Genomic DNA, 12,910 nt, shown 5'->3' with positions numbered 1-12,910 from the left:
GTTTCGCCGCGAGAACGCGAAGCTATAAGAGAACAAGTCGACGAAATGCTGCGCGACGACATCATCCAGCCGTCGAAAAGCCCATGGGCATCCCCTGTTGTCCTGGTGAAGAAAAAGGACGGAACCCTACGTTTCTGCGTCGATTATCGTCGTCTGAACAAGATCACGAAGAAGGACGTATACCCCCTTCCACGGATAGACGACGCATTGGATCGGCTCTGCAACGCTAAGTACTTCTCCTCGATGGACCTCAAGTCTGGCTATTGGCAAATAGAAGTCGACGAAAGAGATCGCGAAAAGACCGCCTTCATCACCCCAGACGGCCTCTACGAGTTCAAGGTTATGCCATTTGGACTGTGCTCGGCGCCTGCAACGTTCCAGCGCGTGATGGACACGGTTTTAGCGGGATTGAAATGGCAGACCTGTCTCGTTTACTTGGATGACGTCGTTGTATTCGCCGGAAATTTCGACGATCACCTTAGGCGGCTTGCCACAGTACTAGAGGCCATCAAGTCATCAGGGCTCACTCTGAAGCCAGAAAAATGCCGCTTCGCTTACGACGAGCTTCTGTTCCTAGGCCACGTCATCAGTAAATCCGGAGTACGCCCCGACCCCCAGAAAACAGCTGCCATCGCAAAGTTCCCGCAGCCCACCGACAAGAAGGCAGTGCGTAGATTCCTTGGCATGTGTGCCTACTACAGGCGCTTTGTCAAGGACTTTTCACGCATCGCCGAGCCGTTGACACGTCTAACTAAATGTGATGTTGAGTTCAAGTGGGAAACGCCGCAGGCCGACGCATTTGAAGAACTCAAACGACGCATGCAGTCGCCGCCGGTACTTGCGCACTTCGACGAGTACGCCGATACAGAAATCCATACTGACGCCAGTAGCCTAGGCCTCGGTGCCGTTCTAGTCCAGAGGAGAAACGGAGTCGAACAGGTGATAGCTTACGCTAGCCGGTCGCTGTCAAAAGCGGAAGGCAACTATTCTACAACCGAAAAGGAATGCCTCGCCATCGTTTGGGCTACAGCTAAATTTCGCCCTTATCTTTATGGCAGGCCATTCAAAGTCGTCAGTGACCATCACGCGTTGTGTTGGCTAGCGAGTATAAAGGATCCTTCAGGACGACTGGCACGGTGGAGCCTCAGACTACAAGAATACGACATCACTGTAACCTACAAGTCAGGACGAAAACACTCCGATGCCGATTGCCTATCACGCGCCCCCATTGACCCGCCGCCGCAAGATGACGAAGATGACGCCTTCCTTGGCATGATAAGCGCGGAAGACTTCGCTGAACAGCAACGGGCAGACCCGGAGCTAAAAGGCCTGGTGGAATATTTGGAAGGGCACACCGACGTTGTCCCCAGGGCATTTAAGCGCGGATTATCTTCCTTCACGCTTCAAAACAATCTCCTCGTGAAGAAGAACTTTTCACCAGTCCGCGCCAACTACCTTCTTGTTGTCCCGTCAGGACTTCGTCCAGAAGTATTGCACGCCCTACATGACGATCCGACCGCTGGACACCTCGGTTTTTCCCGGACACTATCGAGGATACAAGAAAAGTATTATTGGCCGCGCCTGACCGCCGACGTCGCCCGTTATGTCAGAACATGCCGAGACTGTCAGCGACGCAAGACACCGCCGACAAGGCCAGCCGGATTACTACAGCCAATCGAGCCTCCTTGCCGACCATTCCAGCAGATCGGGATGGACTTGCTAGGACCCTTTCCGACGTCAACAACCGGAAATAAGTGGATCGTCGTGGCGACAGACTACCTCACCCGCTTCGCTGAAACTAAAGCACTGCCGAAAGGTAGCGCAGCCGAAGTGGCGAAATTCTTTGTCGAAAACATCCTGCTTCGACATGGCGCCCCAGAAGTCCTCATCACCGACAGAGGAACGGCCTTTACAGCGGAGCTCACCCAAGCCATTCTGAAATACAGTCAGACAAGGCACAGGAGAACCACGGCCTACCACCCGCAGACGAATGGTCTTACGGAGCGGCTGAATAAGACCCTCGCCGACATGCTAGCGATGTGCGTCGACGTCGAGCACAAGACGTGGGACGCGGTCCTGCCATATGTAACCTTCGCTTACAACACGGCGGTGCAAGAAACAACACAGATCACGCCGTTTAAGCTGGTTTACGGCAGGAACCCGACGACGACGCTCGACGCCATGCTGCCCCACGTCACTGACGAAGAGAATGTTGACGTCGCTAGCTATCTCCAGCGCGCCGAAGAAACCCGACAGCTCGCCCGCCTGCGGATCAAGAACCAACAGAGGACCGACAGCCGACACTACAACCTCCGACGACGCTTCGTCGAGTACCAGCTCGGCGACCGTGTTTGGGTTTGGACACCGATACGCCGACGAGGACTGAGTGAGAAACTATTGCGCCGCTATTTCGGACCCTACAAGGTCATTCGACGTATTGGCGCACTGGACTATGAGGTCGTGCCAGACGGAATTTCGCATTCACAGCGGCGCCGCGCACGATCTGAAGTGGTCCACGTGGTGCGTCTGAAACCCTTTTACGGACGCTGACGAACTTCCTTATTTTGTTGTTTTCTTTGCTACGGGTGTTTTTCCTTATTTCGTTTGTATGCAGCATCGGGTCGATGCTTTTTTTTAAGAGGGGGGTATTGACACGTGTACTTATCTTTATCGGGCGACCACGTTTCGCCACCTAACAAATGTAATCGCACAGCGCGGGACGCGCCTGCATGTATCCGAAGTTTCTGGAAAGTTATCGATACTTCTACCCGGCTATCTGTTGTCGCCGAACGTTGTGTTATCTGATTTCATCGCGTAGCGCGAATGGTGTAGAACTTTGTGGAAAGCACGCGGGTCCAAACGATTAGTCTGGAACATTCGACGACTGCTCTATAAAAGCCGACGCGCTTGACCCGCTGAGCAGATTTTCGACGATCGCCGAGCGTGTTCGCCGCTATCGTTGCGCTATAAGTGTAGCCTGTTTTGTGGGCACAGGTTCGCCCAATAAAAGTTAGTTTTCTTGTTCACAGTATTGCTACTGTGTTCTTTCTTCAACGTCACCACCACGTGACAATATTCCAATGGCGGCCTGTCCGGAGCCAGGGATTCTTAGCACCCTCTGCTGCTTCGCAGGTCTGACCGCCGCCGTGGTCAGTTGCTTTGCAGCTGCTGGGGACTGAGGGCCGGGGTTTGATTGTTGTGTTCATATAGGAGGTTGTGGCCAAGTACTGCACCAGGGTGGCCGATCCTGCTCTGGTGAGGGAGTGCGTTACCGGTTCTGGTGACCGGGATCAGGCCACACTCCAGGCCTGTTTTATGCAATTTGATCAACACGCGGATTTTTTTTCTTATTTTTTCTGCTTTTTTTGTTCCGGTGGAAAATTGCGCGGCACCGGGATTCGAACCACGGACTTCTTGCACGCGAGGCGGGTGTTCTACCTCTACGCCACCACTGCCTCACTGGTCGATTAGTGCTTTTTGCTTAGACTGATCGATTGAATGCCGCCTCTCAGAATTATTTTATATTAAAACAAGCTCTGTATTGTATGCTGATATCATGCTAGTGTTCGCCCATTGAATTACAAAAGAACACCTCTGCATGAAACACATCATTATTGACAAAACTTTGCCGTGCTGGGTCTCCACCGAATTGAAATAGTTTCTAGCAGGGAAACATTTTGTCAGTGATGCTGCAGTTCAGACAAAACTTACATCCTGGTTTCAGCGACAAGAGGCAGGATAGCCTGACACTATACAAAATAGAACGCTGTGCTGGAATGAATTGTTTGGATAAGAAATAAAGGATCGTTCACATCTGGAAAAACACTCCGCGTACCGCGCTAACTGGCAATATAAACATATATTTTTCTGATATCCATGCCTCATTTCAAAGTAAATTGTAACTTACTTTGTGGGTGTCCCTTGTAAGGTAACGCCACATGCTTGCACAGCATCACGCAGAAATAATGGCCAGTTCTTCGGCATACCATTCATTAGTGAATTCCTTGGACGTTGCATGTTACCAGAACTGAAAGATGAATCATAATACGCTGTTATATTTTTTTATACACTGTACGATGAGCTTTCCATGCATAAACGATGATTGCAAGCGAAAATGCAGCAAGACATCTACTTCACACCATGTCACATACTCATACTTTTTTAGCTAACAAATTAGAAAAGATACAGAAAGTGCAATTAACAAGAGTGACAAAGAAATGCGATCATGGATAAATCTTGAAGATGATTGCCACCGCTGCCAGAGCAGGCAAGCCTTCATAGCAAAGCGCTGGCTGCCCACAAAACCTTGCTGTCACAGGCCATGCGTGACGGTTCTTGTAGACATAGGCAAGCAATACCTGCACAGAAGAGGGAAAAAAAGGCGAGGGAGGAAATGGGAATATTGAAATTGGAATTTTTATTAGCAATATGTGCTAAGTAAGAAGTTTGGCTCACATTAAAAATAAATTTAAGCACTCCTTTCTCTTAAATTACAGGTATATTAAGGTTTGTATGTGATGATATTTAATATGACTAGTATATTTCCTGGCATATATTCATTAAATTGCAAAGCAGAGCCAAAGTCAGCCTTTAAATTAATATATGGTCTTTTGTGGCTAAAAAGCCACTTATCAACCTGTCAAACAAGTCTGAGAAGCTTCCTGCAAAATATAATCAGTTTAAAACAGTAATCCATTCTGCAGGTAAGATGTACTGACTTAATTAAAAAGTTAAATAGAGTTTTATATTGTTGAACTAAAATCAAGTTTGGCATTTTGCGCTGCCTAGCTGTTGCCTTTCTTTCAAAGTTAAACATGACACAGTACAGGCTAAGCAGGTAGCATGCTGAAGGAGGACTGGTGATAAAGTAGTGTTCCAAAGCAACACCCCTAGCTGGATCAATCACCTTTGTTGATATATTTTCATGTGACCCTAATTGGCTTAGGGCAATACCTCACACAAATGATGCAACACCTTAGTGATGAGTCATACAAAATTGAAAGTATCTCATGATGTGACCAAATGATCACATTGCCCACTGTCTTGGAAGTCTTAACATGCTGTTTGCGTGAGAAAGTGCAAAGTGATTCATATAGGTAGCAAATTCATCAGTGCATCTATAGCATCCGGTAATGCTGAGCATCTATGTTGACTCGCAATTGAGAAGCCACTGCGCACAAAAAGGTGTATTCAAGTAATGGTCCATGCTGAATAATTGCCCACCTAGTGAAAAGGCAAATGTGGCAGGCTAATGGGCTAGGGCAAATAGATTGCTAAATTCTGATAACACCTCCAATGATAGTATTGAGATAGGTGATAAAAAACAGCACAGGTAAAATTAGTTATGACAAAATTTTAAAAGACCTCTGCAAACTGCTGGAACCCTCAGCATCATGCCTGTTCTACACGCAAATATGTTGCAGCGCAATATATATCTCAGATGCAGGCGCCTCCACACATCACTGTGTGATCTCCTCACAATAAGGTTAAAAAAACAGTCTGGCACAAGCTACCTGGCGTGATTCATTTTGCAAGTGCCAGCCAAGTGCTCACGGTGGTAGAGCGAAATTGAAGGTCGTCCTTGTATGGAAGCCTCGGCCCATGTTTTATAAATTCTAGCGGCAAAGCACACCTTTTACAGCACACATAACTCTTAAATTAGACTGCTCGCTGATGCTGTACAGTAAATTGCTGTGAAGAAACTAAATCACACAGAAAACGTTTAGAATACCGAACTAATCAAATACTGGCTTGAATACATTTGTGCATTACGGAAGCAAGGTGTAATGTACACTGTTGTAGCAAATTTTTACTCATGGGGGGTATGGAATACTAGTATGACACAAGAGTTAATTTTTTTCTTACATAGCAGTGACTACCTACAGGTAAATTTTGTAAGGCTTAGGGAAAATAATTATTAGTAGAACTGTGTATGTACACTGGCGCTGAGAAATTGGTTATTGTAGTGGCAGCTTATAATGGACCAGTGCAAAAAAATGCCCGTTTGTGAGACACCAACTAGCTATTATGCGTTGCATATTGCAATCACTCAGTTCAGCCCTTGGGCGCGGCCGGGCAGCCACCATTGACCTTTAGCGCAACCACGTGACGTGACGTCACGACAGCCGGAGGAAAAGCTGGGCCCCAACTCGCGCGGTCGCGCGCGGCCGCAGCCACCACCTGACTCCCGCTCCTCCCGCTAGGGGCGCTGCGCCGGCGCGTGACGTCACGGAGGAAAAGCTGGGCCCCAACTCGCGCGGTCGCGCGCGGCCGCAGCCACCACCTGACTCCCGCTCCTCCCAACTCCCAAATATGCAACGCATTCTTGGCTTAACAAAGCTAAGCCTGGCCATTTTTTTTACCACGAAGCGCTCCCTGGCCTTAAGCCATATAAAAAGCACTGGGAGGACCAGAGCGGGTACAGTACATTGGCTTACACTGATCATGATGAGGTCCCGTCATCCAGCTAGCGCCAAGGTACAAGAAGGATGTCCAGCCATCTATGGAGTGAAAAGAACAAAAGAGAGCATCAAGTCAGTTGAAAGACAGATTTGCTATTACAAATGAGGTGACCCAGTCACAGTCATTCATTAATAAATGCCAAGCAATCGTGATTGTACTCCCAGATGAAGCACCGACTAGGATAAAAGCTTTCCTGCTTATTTAGAACAAAACACAAGTGAAATTTGTACATCAGCAGACGATTGCATTTGGGATTGTATAGATGAAGTAAACATTTCAAAAGGTGAAGCGCCAATAGTGACGGCACACAAGAAGAAATACGGACAGGACAAGGCGCCTTGTCCTGCCTGTATTTCTTCTTGTGTGCCGTCACTATTGCGCTTCACCTTTTGAAAGCTATGCACCAACTAGCCCCACAACGTGTTTTACTGAAGTAAACATTGCAGTTATATTTTTGTTTCGCTATAAAGTCGAAACGCTACAAAGTGCATAGTCACTGACACGGGCGCTTACACGCAACGCTGTAACCCATGCAAGAACAAAAGGACACAAAATAGGGCGAGTTCAGTCTGGTTCAGGATTACAGCCAGCGCGTCGTCTTTGAATGCACTCCTTTCGGTTGGTTCGTGCTACGTTAACCACAAAGACTAACAAGCAGGGCAAAGTTATGACTGGTGTTGCGGAAGTCGTGGAGCGCGGTAGTGCTGAACTGCTAAACACAAGCAGAACCCTTAAAAGATGACGAAAACCCGCATGGCAGAAGAGCCCATCCATCAAGAATTGTCGCGGGTAACACCTAAAAATATTCACATTGTTGACGAAAAACGAAGTGCAATGTATTTCACTTACCGGAAAAAGTGTTATCCGAACGTGCGACGTACAAAGACGCACCGAGACACGAAGGCGGCGAACGCAGATCCCGCCATTGTGGTAGTAAGCCGTCGGCGAAAACACGCAATACAGCCGATGTCACGAAGCACTGATGCAAAACACACGGCAAACAGCATCAGCACAGCTAAATGACTCCAGTTAATATCCACTATAAATGTACAAAACGGCTTAGAATGACGCACAACTGGCATAACGAACCCGCGACCGAGACATTGCGGGCGGCAGTGGCCATTTTTTCAAACTTCCTGCCTCCCAGTGTTCCCAGCACGGAATGAGATGTCTGACAAATTTGGAGGGTGCCTCCAATTTAGAGCGTGCCGCAAAAGTGATCGCAGCGCGGTGGCTCTGTGACACCGCTGTGCAACGCCGGCGTTTCGCTCCTGCTGCTGTCAGTTCTTGCTGCGCGAGCATAGAATGGATTCCAGGCGTCGTGTGCGCGCCCCGTATGGAAAACAATAGCACGCCCTTGATTGTTGAACTTCTGGCGTGAAAATATTTAACATTAAAGCCAACTTATTATGTTGCTTCCAACGAGTTCGATTCGTCTGTGGCGTCTTTTATTCGCTAACGCCGACGGCCGACGGTAACCGCACCTTTAGCACGTCGTTTGGCATTTTATGCACTTTTAGACAAATATATCTAGAAAAGTTCTTGAGTTAGACATTCTGAATGTGTTTACCAAAATAGACTCTAGTGACACCAGTAGTGGGTTTTGCCGCAGATAGAATGTATACTAGCATTTTCCAAGTGCTGAGGTTATGTTTAGAAGAAATTCTATTTCCAGTTTTATCATAGACCAAGAGGTCTATAGCCGTTTGTAGCCCTTTCAATAAGTTTTAAGAGGTCCTGTATTTCGTGGGTTGCGCTTAATCCCGTTTGCTCTGTTAATTATTTTGCTTGTAAGTGTGCTGCGTACACATAGCGGTTACTTTGAACGAAGAATTCGTGTAAAAAAGAAGGCTCTTGAACCGAAAGACTTTCGACATAACGTCGCTGAAACGTGCGACCCTCACGGTAACTAAACATCTTGTGTATGTGTGTGTGTGTGTGTGTGGAAACGAGTGCGCCAACAGTTTCTTGACGCTGAGTGTGTCTGTAGTGTAGCGATTACACGACGACTGTTGTGTCTTGCGGTTCAATGCTACGAGGCAGTGCAACTGTCGTGACATTCTGAAGCGGTGGTATCGTGTCAGCGACTCTCCTCGATCGTGTTCGGGCTGCCAGAGCGATCTAATCTCGCGGCACACCAACATCGAGCGTAGTGTGTGTGCGTGTGTGAATGCGGTTGTCTGTTCTCGTGAACCGCCCGACGTCGCCACGTAAACTTGAATCATGACGCGCATTGTTGTGTTTATGCCTTTTCGCCTCCGTGCACCGCTAAAGCCCCGTAAGATTTAGGGGGCCCTTATACGAAACGCACGCGGATTGGCCTAGCTATTACTGCACTGTGTTTTGCTGGCAATCCGTGTATCGGTCCTGGCGTTTTTCTTATGTTAATTTGCAGTTGTGTGTTTTTCATCAGTAAAATGGCTTCGCCGATTATTGAAACATCTTCGAGTGTAAGGGAAACTTGGAAGGAACGAGCTCGCAGCTGTATGTAATCTACTTTGATGTATTGTATTACACTTTATTATTTGAGGGCCGACAGCAGTGGCTCTGCAGAATTTGTTTTCAAAAGCAGAGTACTGCAGGCACTTAGGAATATATTTATTCACATATGCAATGCACCAAATACGATTAGCATACGCAGAGTTGGATGACTTTTCGTACTTATTGTGAAGCGCAGTTATTAATAACGCGCGCACAAACACAGGAAAGTATAAAAGTAGAATTCGCTGCTTGAATTTGCTGAAATTGCGCACGTAACGCAATGCGGATATTTGTCAGCGAGTTAATGCGCTTCTGCCACACTATTTACTTGCATGCTAGGTCATGCTGCACTTGCTAAGTCAACGGGATCATAATGCACTAAAATCAATAATCTCCACAAACTTCGGTCGTCAGCATTCATGCGTGCGAATGAAATACTATCGCAGCTGTGCACACACACGTGTATAGTTTCTCTCGCACCTTCGTATCGCTCTACATTACTTTCCTAGCATAGTCGTGCAGTTACAGACGGTTCAGTCTTTCCGTCCGATTCTATGCGACCACATTTATCTTCTGGTTAGGTTTTGTTTGCCGCGCGGGATGCAAAATAACTTCTTGCCGTCCTCCGTCTGATCTCGGCACCCACCCGCACAGCAACAAGGCATTTCGCTCCTTCGCATCCTGGGTCATACCGAGCTATTCAGAGGGCTCGTAACGAACTAAAATAAATATTCACCACTAACTTCGGCCATCCACATTCATGCACGCGAGTGAAATACTATCACAGCTCGACACACGCACGTGTATGCTTTCTATGGCACCTTCGTATCGCTCTACGTTACTTGCCTCGCATAGTCGTGCAGTTAGCGACGGTTTAAAGGCTTTTTAATGAACTGTAGTGGGTGACACCAAAACGAAAGCCTTGACTTTTGTATGACCAAGTTCCAAGAATATTGAAGCATATTCCAAGCCCCTGCCTTATTCATGATTGTTTAAGGTAAATCCATATGTTGTGCACCAACCTTAGCACCAATTCTGATATACTTTAATGGCACGTAGCAAATACATTTGTGCCATGTGTTGTTTATAAGCTGTCACTTTTACGTGGTAATGTGTACATTGGCCGGAAGAGTTGACGCATCCTCCTTATGGAACATGGTAACACCTCAAAAGGTGAACCACCTGTCAAGCCATTGTCATTCTTGTTGTTGTGCACCGATTTCACAAACATGGGGATGGTTATGACAAACGAAGATTACATAGCTGAGTCTTAACATATCCAGGTGCATGCACAGGAGTTCGGGAGTCAACCGTCTATCACATTAACTCAGGTTGGATGTGCATACTTGAGTATTATGTAACACATGTTGGGTGTCTGGCTTTTTTTATTGTTAGTTTATTTTGTGTTTTCCCCGTATTTTAAAGTTTTGGTGTGTGTTGCTTTGTAGGTGTATAATTGCTTCCTAAGTGGCTTGTTGCTAAATTTAGAGAAGGCAGTATTCTTCATTTTGTGCGTTCCTTTCTTCATCAGACAGCAATAGTGAGCGTGCTTCGCAGGTTGTTGGATTTCGTTGTAATAAGCAACAAAAAAGCATAAGCATATAGACTGCATGCTGGAGGTATTCATTATAGCATGAAGGATATTATCACGCTGATAACTCTGTGCACTATAATTAGAAAGATCACAAGATGTCTGTCATGTCTTCTTGCCACCACAAAAGCTTGCCAGATGCATAACATGGGACAGACACCATAGATCTTGGCCAGCCATCCTCAATTGTACACAATTGAACACAATAACTGTTTTCTTGACCATAAAGCATCTGAAGTACTAAACTCTGTCTTCTCTTCGGTGTTCACTTGTGAACCTAACACTGACCTCCCAGACTGTCCTTATCTCAACCACCCAACCATGCCACACATAACACTTGAGGCATACGGTATCACCACGCTAATAGAATCCCTGAAATTAACATCCTTGGCCAGCATCAATGGAACCAAGTACAAAATGCTTAAGGACACTGCGCACATCTCTAGTGTATTTTTGTGTCATATCTTTCAGCAATCATTATCATCTGCAGTGGCGCCACAAGACTGGAAAATAGGTAAGATAATTCCGGCACCAAAAAAAGGGATCATCGTCAGCGTGCCACAATTACCCTCCAATTTCCCCCACCAGTGTTTGTTCCAAACTAATGTAGCATATAATTTATTCTCATATTGTAAAGTATCTAACATCCGCTGATTTCTTCAATCCTAATCAACATGGTTTTCCGAAACGCATGTCCTGCGAGTCTCAGCTAGCTCTCTTCGGTAATGACATCAGCTCACATCTTGATCAAAACATACCCATAGATGGCCTCTTCCTAGATTTCCAAAAGCCTTTCGACAATGTTCCTTATGGATGGCTCTTCCTAAAACTATCGCGTCTTGATCTTAACCCTTGTGTTCTCCAATGGGTATGCAACTTTCTAATCGTCAACAGTTCATTTATGCTAACCAATGCTCGCCTAATTTATCGCCCATTATCTCTGGCGTGCTGCAAGGCACTTTCCTGGGGCCACTACTCTTCTTAATATACATTAACGACTTACCGAGAGGTTGTTCTTCGAAAATTCGTTTATTTGTTGATTATTGCATAATCTATCGTCCTATTACTAATGACGCTGACTCCCGTGCTCTCCACTCCGACCTTAACGTCATTGAAACTTTGTGTAATAATTGGCTAATGCTTCTCAGCGTCAAAAAAATGTCCCTATATACTTACTTTCCACCATCGCCAATAACTTATTTCAGCTAATTATGTTATTGCCGGTTCTGAAATATGTGCTGCGACTTCTTATAAGTACTTGGGTATTAACTCGTCCAGTAACCTCGTTCGGTCCTCACACATTTGTAGCATTAGCAATGATGCCAATCGTGTACTATGCTACCTGCACCGTAATCTACGTCTTGTTCCCCCTTCAGTAAAACTACTCACATATTTAACACTTGTTCGACGCAAACTGGAATACACATGCTCCAATCCAATACCAATCTAACCTGGCAACAGCACTGGAATCCATACAGAGTCGTTTAGCAAGGTTCATTCACTCTGACTACTCTTACCACACTAGCGTCACTAAACTTAAGTCATCTCTGAACCTTCCAACCCTCGAGCACCGCCGTAAAACAGCAAGACTGTGTCTCTTTTACAAGTTTTATCACTTGCTGCTTTAGCAGACGGACATCACGCCTGCGCATCGCACTTCATCCCGTCATAGCCATTCAAAGGCTCTTTATCCCCCTCCTCGCCCCATCACTCATCTTAACTCTTTCTTCGTTCAAACAGCCAAAGACTGGAATCATCTACCTGCTGAAGCGGTGCACGGCTCCAGTCATTCATCGTTCAAGGCATTCATTGAAAATATGACCTAGATATGCCCACCCATCATGTAAAACCCCGGATGGGGTATTCGAGGTATGAATAAATAAATAAACAAATAAATAAATAAAATAAATTGTGGTCTTGGCCTCCTACCACTGAGCAGAGTAGTCCAAGAGACAAAAAATGCAACTTTTATCTGATTAAATGTGGTGTATGTTGCACAAAATTAAGAAGACCATGTCAGGTGTTATTGTTGATTGACACAGATGCATGAGTGGGCATGGCAGCATCGCAAAGATGCAGCCTTCAAATCCTTGCCTGTTTATTCTACAGGTGAGCAGACGCTATGACAAGTCATTTCGTAGTAACGATGTCTGCCTAATTCTGCTGCCGTGCCCATGGTCGCTTCGTGAACCCTTTTGCAAATGGTTTGTTTTCTTGCGCATGTTGGTACTTCTGGGTGGAGATGTTGAGTTGAACCCAGGTCCTACACTTCATGGCATAGCAGAACAGTTAAAGCTAATCGCAGAGGATATTCAAGAAATTAAAGAAGAAACATCTATAACAAACACTAGACTTAATGTAATTGACAAGAAACTT

The 12,910-nt window shown here is 46.1% G+C and overlaps 2 long non-coding RNA genes across 5 annotated transcripts in view; both read right to left on the bottom strand.

The window, feature by feature from the left end:
* Positions 1-12,910, bottom strand: part of LOC140215545 (uncharacterized) — a 96,151-nt gene that overhangs the window by 24,829 nt on the left and 58,412 nt on the right. For 3 of the 4 annotated variants that reach the window (XR_011892411.1, XR_011892409.1, XR_011892410.1), the window contains one exon: positions 3,908-4,027. The exons of the other annotated variant lie outside the window; for it this stretch is intronic. This is a non-coding gene — a long non-coding RNA (uncharacterized lncRNA). The remainder of the gene's footprint in view (positions 1-3,907; positions 4,028-12,910) is intronic. 4 annotated transcript variants of the gene reach the window in all.
* LOC140215546 (uncharacterized) lies at positions 4,035-7,646 on the bottom strand. The gene is made up of 3 exons (XR_011892415.1): positions 7,312-7,646; positions 6,438-6,500; positions 4,035-4,358 (listed from the first exon to the last, which is right to left on the bottom strand). It is a non-coding gene; the product is annotated as an uncharacterized lncRNA (long non-coding RNA).

Source organism: Dermacentor andersoni, chromosome 1, assembly GCF_023375885.2.
Source record: "Dermacentor andersoni chromosome 1, qqDerAnde1_hic_scaffold, whole genome shotgun sequence".
In the NCBI taxonomy this organism is placed as follows: Eukaryota; Metazoa; Arthropoda; class Arachnida; order Ixodida; family Ixodidae; genus Dermacentor; species Dermacentor andersoni.
Note: the sequence above shows the minus strand (reverse complement) of the source record. Positions and strands in the feature narration are given on the sequence as shown.